Source organism: Notothenia rossii, assembly GCF_949606895.1.
Source record: "Notothenia rossii genome assembly, chromosome: 4".
Taxonomy (NCBI): Eukaryota; Metazoa; Chordata; class Actinopteri; order Perciformes; family Nototheniidae; genus Notothenia; species Notothenia rossii.
Genome location: NC_136902.1, coordinates 33,810,690 through 33,817,327, shown reverse-complemented (window position 1 = coordinate 33,817,327; position 6,638 = coordinate 33,810,690). Strand labels below are relative to the sequence as shown.

At 39.5% G+C, this 6,638-nt stretch overlaps 2 long non-coding RNA genes across 6 annotated transcripts; both read right to left on the bottom strand.

Moving 5' to 3' along the window:
- Window positions 1–1,276: 1,276 nt before the first annotated feature.
- LOC307036929 lies at window positions 1,277–3,570 on the bottom strand. Of its 5 annotated transcripts, none has more exons than XR_013807521.1 (4): window positions 3,468–3,570; window positions 3,016–3,076; window positions 2,382–2,933; window positions 1,277–2,202 (listed from the first exon to the last, which is right to left on the bottom strand). It is a non-coding gene; the product is annotated as an uncharacterized lncRNA (long non-coding RNA). The 5 variants fall into 5 exon arrangements; XR_013807522.1 differs by having other exon boundaries at window positions 2,382–2,915; XR_013807524.1 differs by lacking the exons at window positions 3,016–3,076; window positions 3,468–3,570 and having other exon boundaries at window positions 1,277–1,408; window positions 1,846–2,202; window positions 2,382–3,007.
- A 1,063-nt stretch (window positions 3,571–4,633) lies between these two features.
- LOC307036930 lies at window positions 4,634–5,904 on the bottom strand. Its single transcript, XR_013807526.1, has 2 exons — window positions 5,608–5,904; window positions 4,634–5,221 (listed from the first exon to the last, which is right to left on the bottom strand). It is a non-coding gene; the product is annotated as an uncharacterized lncRNA (long non-coding RNA).
- Between the last annotated feature and the right edge of the window lie 734 nt (window positions 5,905–6,638).

Genomic DNA, 6,638 nt, shown 5'->3' with positions numbered 1-6,638 from the left:
TAGTATCATTAAATAATGCTGTCAGATAAATGAAGTACACAGTAGCCTAATAGTGAAGGTTATATTCAATATTCTGCACTTACACCAGCTGATAAGATATTTAAAACATTTTAAACGACATTTGAGGATACACACAGGTTATTCATAGATGATAAAACACCAGCAATACAATCTCAAGACTCTTCGATATGGCTTTGATTATAGGGTTGTTTACTTTCAGTCAACAAATCCTTTGGAAAGACAAAAACAACTATTCAATATCCTGCTTTACCGCGACCTCTAAACTGCCGAAGATGAAGTCTATGACGCTATCACGTGGGCGTGGTTAAGCGGAAGTCCAAAAACGGTTATCGTCACGTGGTTCATGCAGACGAGAATCGTTCCCCGGAAGTTCATGGCAGGCAATGTGAATGCATTGATAACAGGAGATAGAACTACGATTTTTGGTAATTATTAGTGAATAAAGGTTTTGATTTGCAATATTTATAAAACAAATCGATATGTGTATGTATTTACATCAATATGTTTAAAAAAATAAAATAGAATTTGCTAATATTAAGTCATAATATTAGGATTAGTGTGAACAACTAGTTTACATGTTAGGCTAACAGTGCCTTGGTTAAAGAGCCTGTTGCTGTTTATAGCTTTGAATTCTTTAAAACCAATATTATCTTCTTAAACTTGTATGGTAGTCAGGAACATCACTTTCTAATGTTTGATATATTTAGAGGGAGGGGATCTAAAGGAATGCTTCAAAATTCAGATTAGATTAATTTCTACCATTTTCTTAAATTCATGGTAGTTTCAGTAATCCCATGGTAATTGAGGACACAAGTTATCTAAATGACTAATGTCATCTTTATGGCTTTCAGAAAGGACAGGAGACCGACAGGTGACTATCAAAGGACTAGCAGCAGCAGCATGATGATGATGTTAAATGTGTTGTTTTAGGAACATCCATTGCAAATACATGGAATTCAATAAACATTGAATAGCATATCATGCAGTTTGTCTGTGCCTTTTCCTCCGTGTTGTCCTGGTTTGCTGTGCTGCCTCCTAGTCGCCACCATGGTTTGCTGTGCTGCCTGGGGATGCTCAAATCGCTCCGAGAAAGGAGTACGAATGTACGGCTTCCCCACTGACAGAGCGGAGGAAGAAATGGCTTGCTCAAGTCAGCAGGAGAAATTTCACGACCAACAGCAAAAAAATATGTGAGGATATTATATACAAACACTGCATTTGCACTTTTTCACAAAACGAAAACCACACCATTGGGAAAGCTTAATGTTTTGTTTAATACAAAAAAACAGGGAAAGGCTTGAAAAACACAGAGCTGAGACTCAGGGAGCAGGGTGAGGGTCTCAATGCAGGTATTCAGGCTCCATTGAATCCCCCTCTGGTTCTTGTGCTGAAAGAGGGAGTAACAGACAGGAGAAAGGGTTATACACACCTATATAGCACACCTATTGGATGGGAAATTGCCTTGGGGAGATAAGGTGTGGTCTTTGTTCCCAACTAAAGTTATGGAACTTTATTATTTGTGAGTTTAACAAAGTATGACAAATGGCATCAGTAACAGATGTGATATGAATTTCTATAAATTTGTCTCACATTCTTGGTCATATTTTATATACAGTATGTAATGAGTATAACATGTCCAGTAAGTATAAAGTGTTTCCTAATACTGTGTATTCAACCACTATGGAGTATGTATGTGGGCAGACAAAACTGAGTTTTTCTGTGTGTGAAGTAACCTCAAGTCACTCCGCAGGCACATTTTGATGCAGACTAGTTTGTCAAGACAAAAAAGGGCAAGACTAGGCTGAGAGCAGAGGCTGTACCCACCATCTTCGTGCATCGCCCTGTGGTCAAAAAGAGAAGGGCCCCTGCACCACGATTCACCCCGGGACCTGTATCTACAAAGCCCATAGCTCGTGATCACAGCTATAGTGTGAAAGGTGACACAGGTATAATAAGTGTACTTACATTAGTCTCAAAGATTGAGGGAAGAAGGGATGAGGAGACTGAGAGAAAGGAAAGTGAGGGTGAAGAAAGAGAGGACATGGCTAGTGAGGAGAGACAGGGAGGGTGGACACCACCCACTCAGCCAGTCAGCATACGAGGGAACCAGCAGCCAGTCAGCATACAAAGGAACCAGCAGCCAGTCAGCATACGAGGGAACCAGCAGCCAGTCAAACAGATCTATTAAAAAAATTAAAGAGAAAATTAAAGAGCCAAGAAGGAATCACCAAAAAAGCAAAGTCTGCACTAAGAAAAATCAGGAAGGAAAATGCAGCTCTCAAGAAAACAATGAAAATTAGGGACAACAAATATAAGAAAACTTTTTAAAAAGACCAACCTAAGGCATTAGGCAGACTCACCACAAAGGGGATGAAATGGAGCAATGAGACAATTAAGAAGGCTTTACAAATTCGCTTTGCGTGCGGACCAACGGGTTACAAAACTCTGCAGGAATTGCAGATTCCCCTTCCAGGATTAAGGACACTGCAAAGAAGGATGCAATGTGTTAAGTTTGAGCCTGGTGTGTAACAGCTAACATCAATGCCCCTCCACCTGCCAACATCACTGCCCTCCACCTGCCAGCACCCAGCCAGAGGAGCGCAAACAACAAAAACAAGCAAGGTGTCCCGTCATGTACCTGGACATTTGGGTTGGCAAAATGGAGTAAGAGATGGACTTGAAAAACCTTGGTGGCTCTCTACTCATGTTGTTACAGTTGTCTTGGTTGCAGCTCTCAAGTTTTTTTTTGTTGCCATTTCCACATCTTTAGAAAATATGAAATAAATGAAGTGAAATCAACCTCTTCTCTGGAGAACAAACTTTGATTTCTCTGTCTTGTGAGTTTGCAGTCTTGCAGTTTTGCTCCTCCACCTGTAACATCACTGCCCCTCCACCTGCCATACAGTAGGTTACTAACAAGATTACTTATATAATACAGTGATAGAATACATGTTTAGTATGCTTACTTATATAAAACAGTAGTATTAAACTTACCTTGTGTTTTCACTCTCACTTAAGTCCCTCTCCCTTTGCCATCAATCCAAAATCAGCTGAGCTGCAACATAATACAGACAGGTAATAATCAACATAATCACAAGGACACAATATGGCTCTGCTAAAAACACTAACTCTTACACGCACCAAACTTTATATTTATCTAATATTTAACTCCCTCCACCCCCGCACACAATCCCTTTTAGAAGACCCTCTTCTCTAATTCAACAACGTTGGACGAAATGACATTAAGAGAACGGAATTTACAATTAAAAGGCTGTTCAACGTGTGTTGCTAACTTGATCCGGAATCCTAGCTTTATCTGTTATCTGTAAACGTTCCCTAAATCTACTAATTTAGGGATAATCCACTGACATCCTTTAATACACATGTTAATTTGAATCAGATGTACTGATAATATCCGCAATATAAATCTTTAAACTTCTTCTTACCTTTAAAAGTCCGTCACGAACGGTCTATTATGCTGCAACTCTACAGCTCTGCTAGCCTTGGCGCTAACTTCCGGGGAACGATTGAGAGGCTCCACGATCCGCCATTGCTGTAAAAAAGTGGTCCATTGGAGTGAACGGAGATGACGTAACTCTCAGTCTATACGGCGCTGGGAAAAACCAGCGCCGTATAGATAGAAGAGTTACGACAGCGGAAGTCCAAAAACGGTTATCGTCACGTGGTTCATGCAGACGAGAATCGTTCCCCGGAAGTTCATGGCGGGCAATGTGAATGCATTGATAACAGGAGATAGAACTTCGATTTTTGGTAATTATTAGTGAATAAAGGTTTTGATTTGCAATATTTATACAACAAATCGATATGTGTATGTATTTACATCAATATGTTTTAAAAAATAAAATATAATTTGTTAATATTAAGTGATAATATTAGGATTAGTGTGAACAACTAGTTTACATGTTAGGCTAACAGTGCCTTGGTTAAAGAGCCTGTTGCTGTTTATTTATAGCTTTGAATTCTTTCAAACCAATATTGTCTTCTTAAACTTGTATAGTAGTCAGGAGCATCACTTTCTAATGTTTATTGATATATTTAGAGGGAGGGGATCTAAAGGAATGCTTCAAAATTCAGATTAGATTCATTTCTATCATTTTCTTAAATTCATGGTAGTTTCAGTAATCCCATGGTAATTGAGGACACAAGTTATCGAAATGACTAATGTCATCTTTATGGCTTTCAGAAAGGACAGGAGACCGACAGGTGACTATCAAAGGACTAGCAGCAGCAGCATGATGATGATGTTAAATGTGTTGTTTTAGGAACATCCATTGCAAATACATGGAATTCAATAAAAATTGAATAGCATATCATGCAGTTTGTCTGTGCCTTTTCCTCCGTGTTGTCCTGGTTTGCTGTGCTGCCTCCTAGTCGCCACCATTGTTTGCTGTGGTGCCTGGGGATGCTCAAATCGCTCCGAGAAAGGAGTACGAATGTACGGCTTACCCACTGACACAGAGCGGAGGAAAAAATGGCTGGCTCAAGTCAGCAGGAGCAATTTCACGACCAACAGCAAAAAAATATGTGAGGTAATTATATACAAACAGGCAGTATTTGCACTTTTTCACAAAACGAAAACCACACCATTGGGAAAGCTTAATGTTTTGTTTAATACAAAAAAACAGGGAAAGGCTTGAAAAACACAGAGTTGAGACTCAGGGTGCAGGGTGAGGGTCTCAGTGCAGGTATTCAGGCTCCATTGAATCCCCCTCTGGTTCTTGTGCTGAAAGAGGGAGTAACAGACAGGAGAAAGGGTTATACACACCTATATAGCACAACTATTGGATGGGAAATTGCCTTGGGGAGATAAGGTGTGGTCTTTGTTCCCAACTGAAGTTATGGAACTTTATTATTTGTGAGTTTAACAAAGTATGACAAATGGCATCATACATCTTTAGAAAATATGAAATAAAAAATTGAAGTGAAATCAACCTCTTCTCTGGAGAACAAACTTTGATTTCTCTGTCTTGTGAGTTTGCAGTCTTGCTCCTCCACCTGTAACATCACTGCCCCTCCACCTGCCATACAGTAGGTTACTAACAAGATTACTTATATAATACAGTGATAGAATACATGTTTAGTATGCTTACTTATATAAAACAGTAGTATTAAACTTACCTTGTGTTTTCATTCTCACTTAAGTCCCTCTCCCTTTGACATCAATCCAAAATCAGCTGAGCTGCAACATAATACAGACAGGTAATAATCAACATAATCACAAGGACACAATATGGCTCTGCTAAAAACACTCACTCTTACACGCACCAAACTTTATATTTATCTAATATTTAACTCCCTCCACCCCCGCATACAATCCCGTTTATAAGCCCCTCTTCTCTAATTCAACAATGTTGGACGAAATGACATTAAGAGAACGGAATTTACAATTAAAAGGCTGTTCAACGTGTGCTGCTAACTTGATCCGGTAGCTTTATCTGTTATCTGTAAACGTTCCCTAAATCTACTAATTTAGGGATAACCCACTGGCATCCTTTAATACACATGATAATTTGAATCAGATGTACTGATAATATCCGCAATATAAATCTTTAAACTTCTTCTTACCTTTCAAAAGTCCGTCACGAACGGTCTATTATGCTGCAACTCTACTGCGCTGCTAGCCTTGGCGCTAACTTCCGGGGAACGATTGAGAGGCTCCACGATCCGCCATTGCTGTAAAAAAGTGGTCCATTGGAGTGAACGGAGATGACATAACTCTCAGTCTATACGGCGCTGGGAAAAACGATAGACGCAACCGGGCCTACGTCTGTTTCCGGTGACTTTATTTTTAAAATCAGTTCCTGACGGACTGCTAAAAAGCCCAATATTATAGAATCAAACAAATAAATAAAAACAAGGATAATAGTGTGTTATTGTTGAGTAAATAACAGTGTGTTATTTAGAAAAGGATAACAAATTTGAAGGAAAAAAAGATTAAAAACAATACAGATTTCAGTATTTTGAGGCTCTGAGCCCCATCTATTTTCCTCACGGACGGCAAAAAAGTCAGACATTATACGATTACAAATAAAATCAATAATCGTGGCTTGATATTGAGTAATAACATGTTTTTATGGACCACACAGCTTCCGGTCTTCTCAGACACGACCGTATCCATTTGCGTCTCATATGCACGCAAAACTCGGACTCAGAATTCAATGGGAATAGTTAGCGTATGATAGGCACGCAAAATCGGACTTTAGCGTATCTATTGCACGCATTTTCCAAAGTGTAAAGTCGTGTCATTTGTACGCAAACTGAAGAGAGTGGGTTGGGCTCTCCCAGCTTGCACGCGGTTTGATTGGCTAGCGCTTGCACTGGCGGGATTTGCATAAACAGGATTTGATTGGCTGATGCCAAGCATCGAGCCTCAAAAGTTGAACATTGTTCAACTTTTGATGCCGAATAGATGCTCGTGATGCTTGCAAAGCCCTGCCATGCTCCCCACAATGCAGTTCGGTGAAGATTAAAAATCTTCTACGTCACCCCATTCAAGTGAATGGGCAAAGCGTTGAAAGCATTTTGCGATGCCTGTAGTGTAGACAGGCCGTTAAGATAACAACTTTTTTCACATTTTTTTAACTGAGACTTTGTGT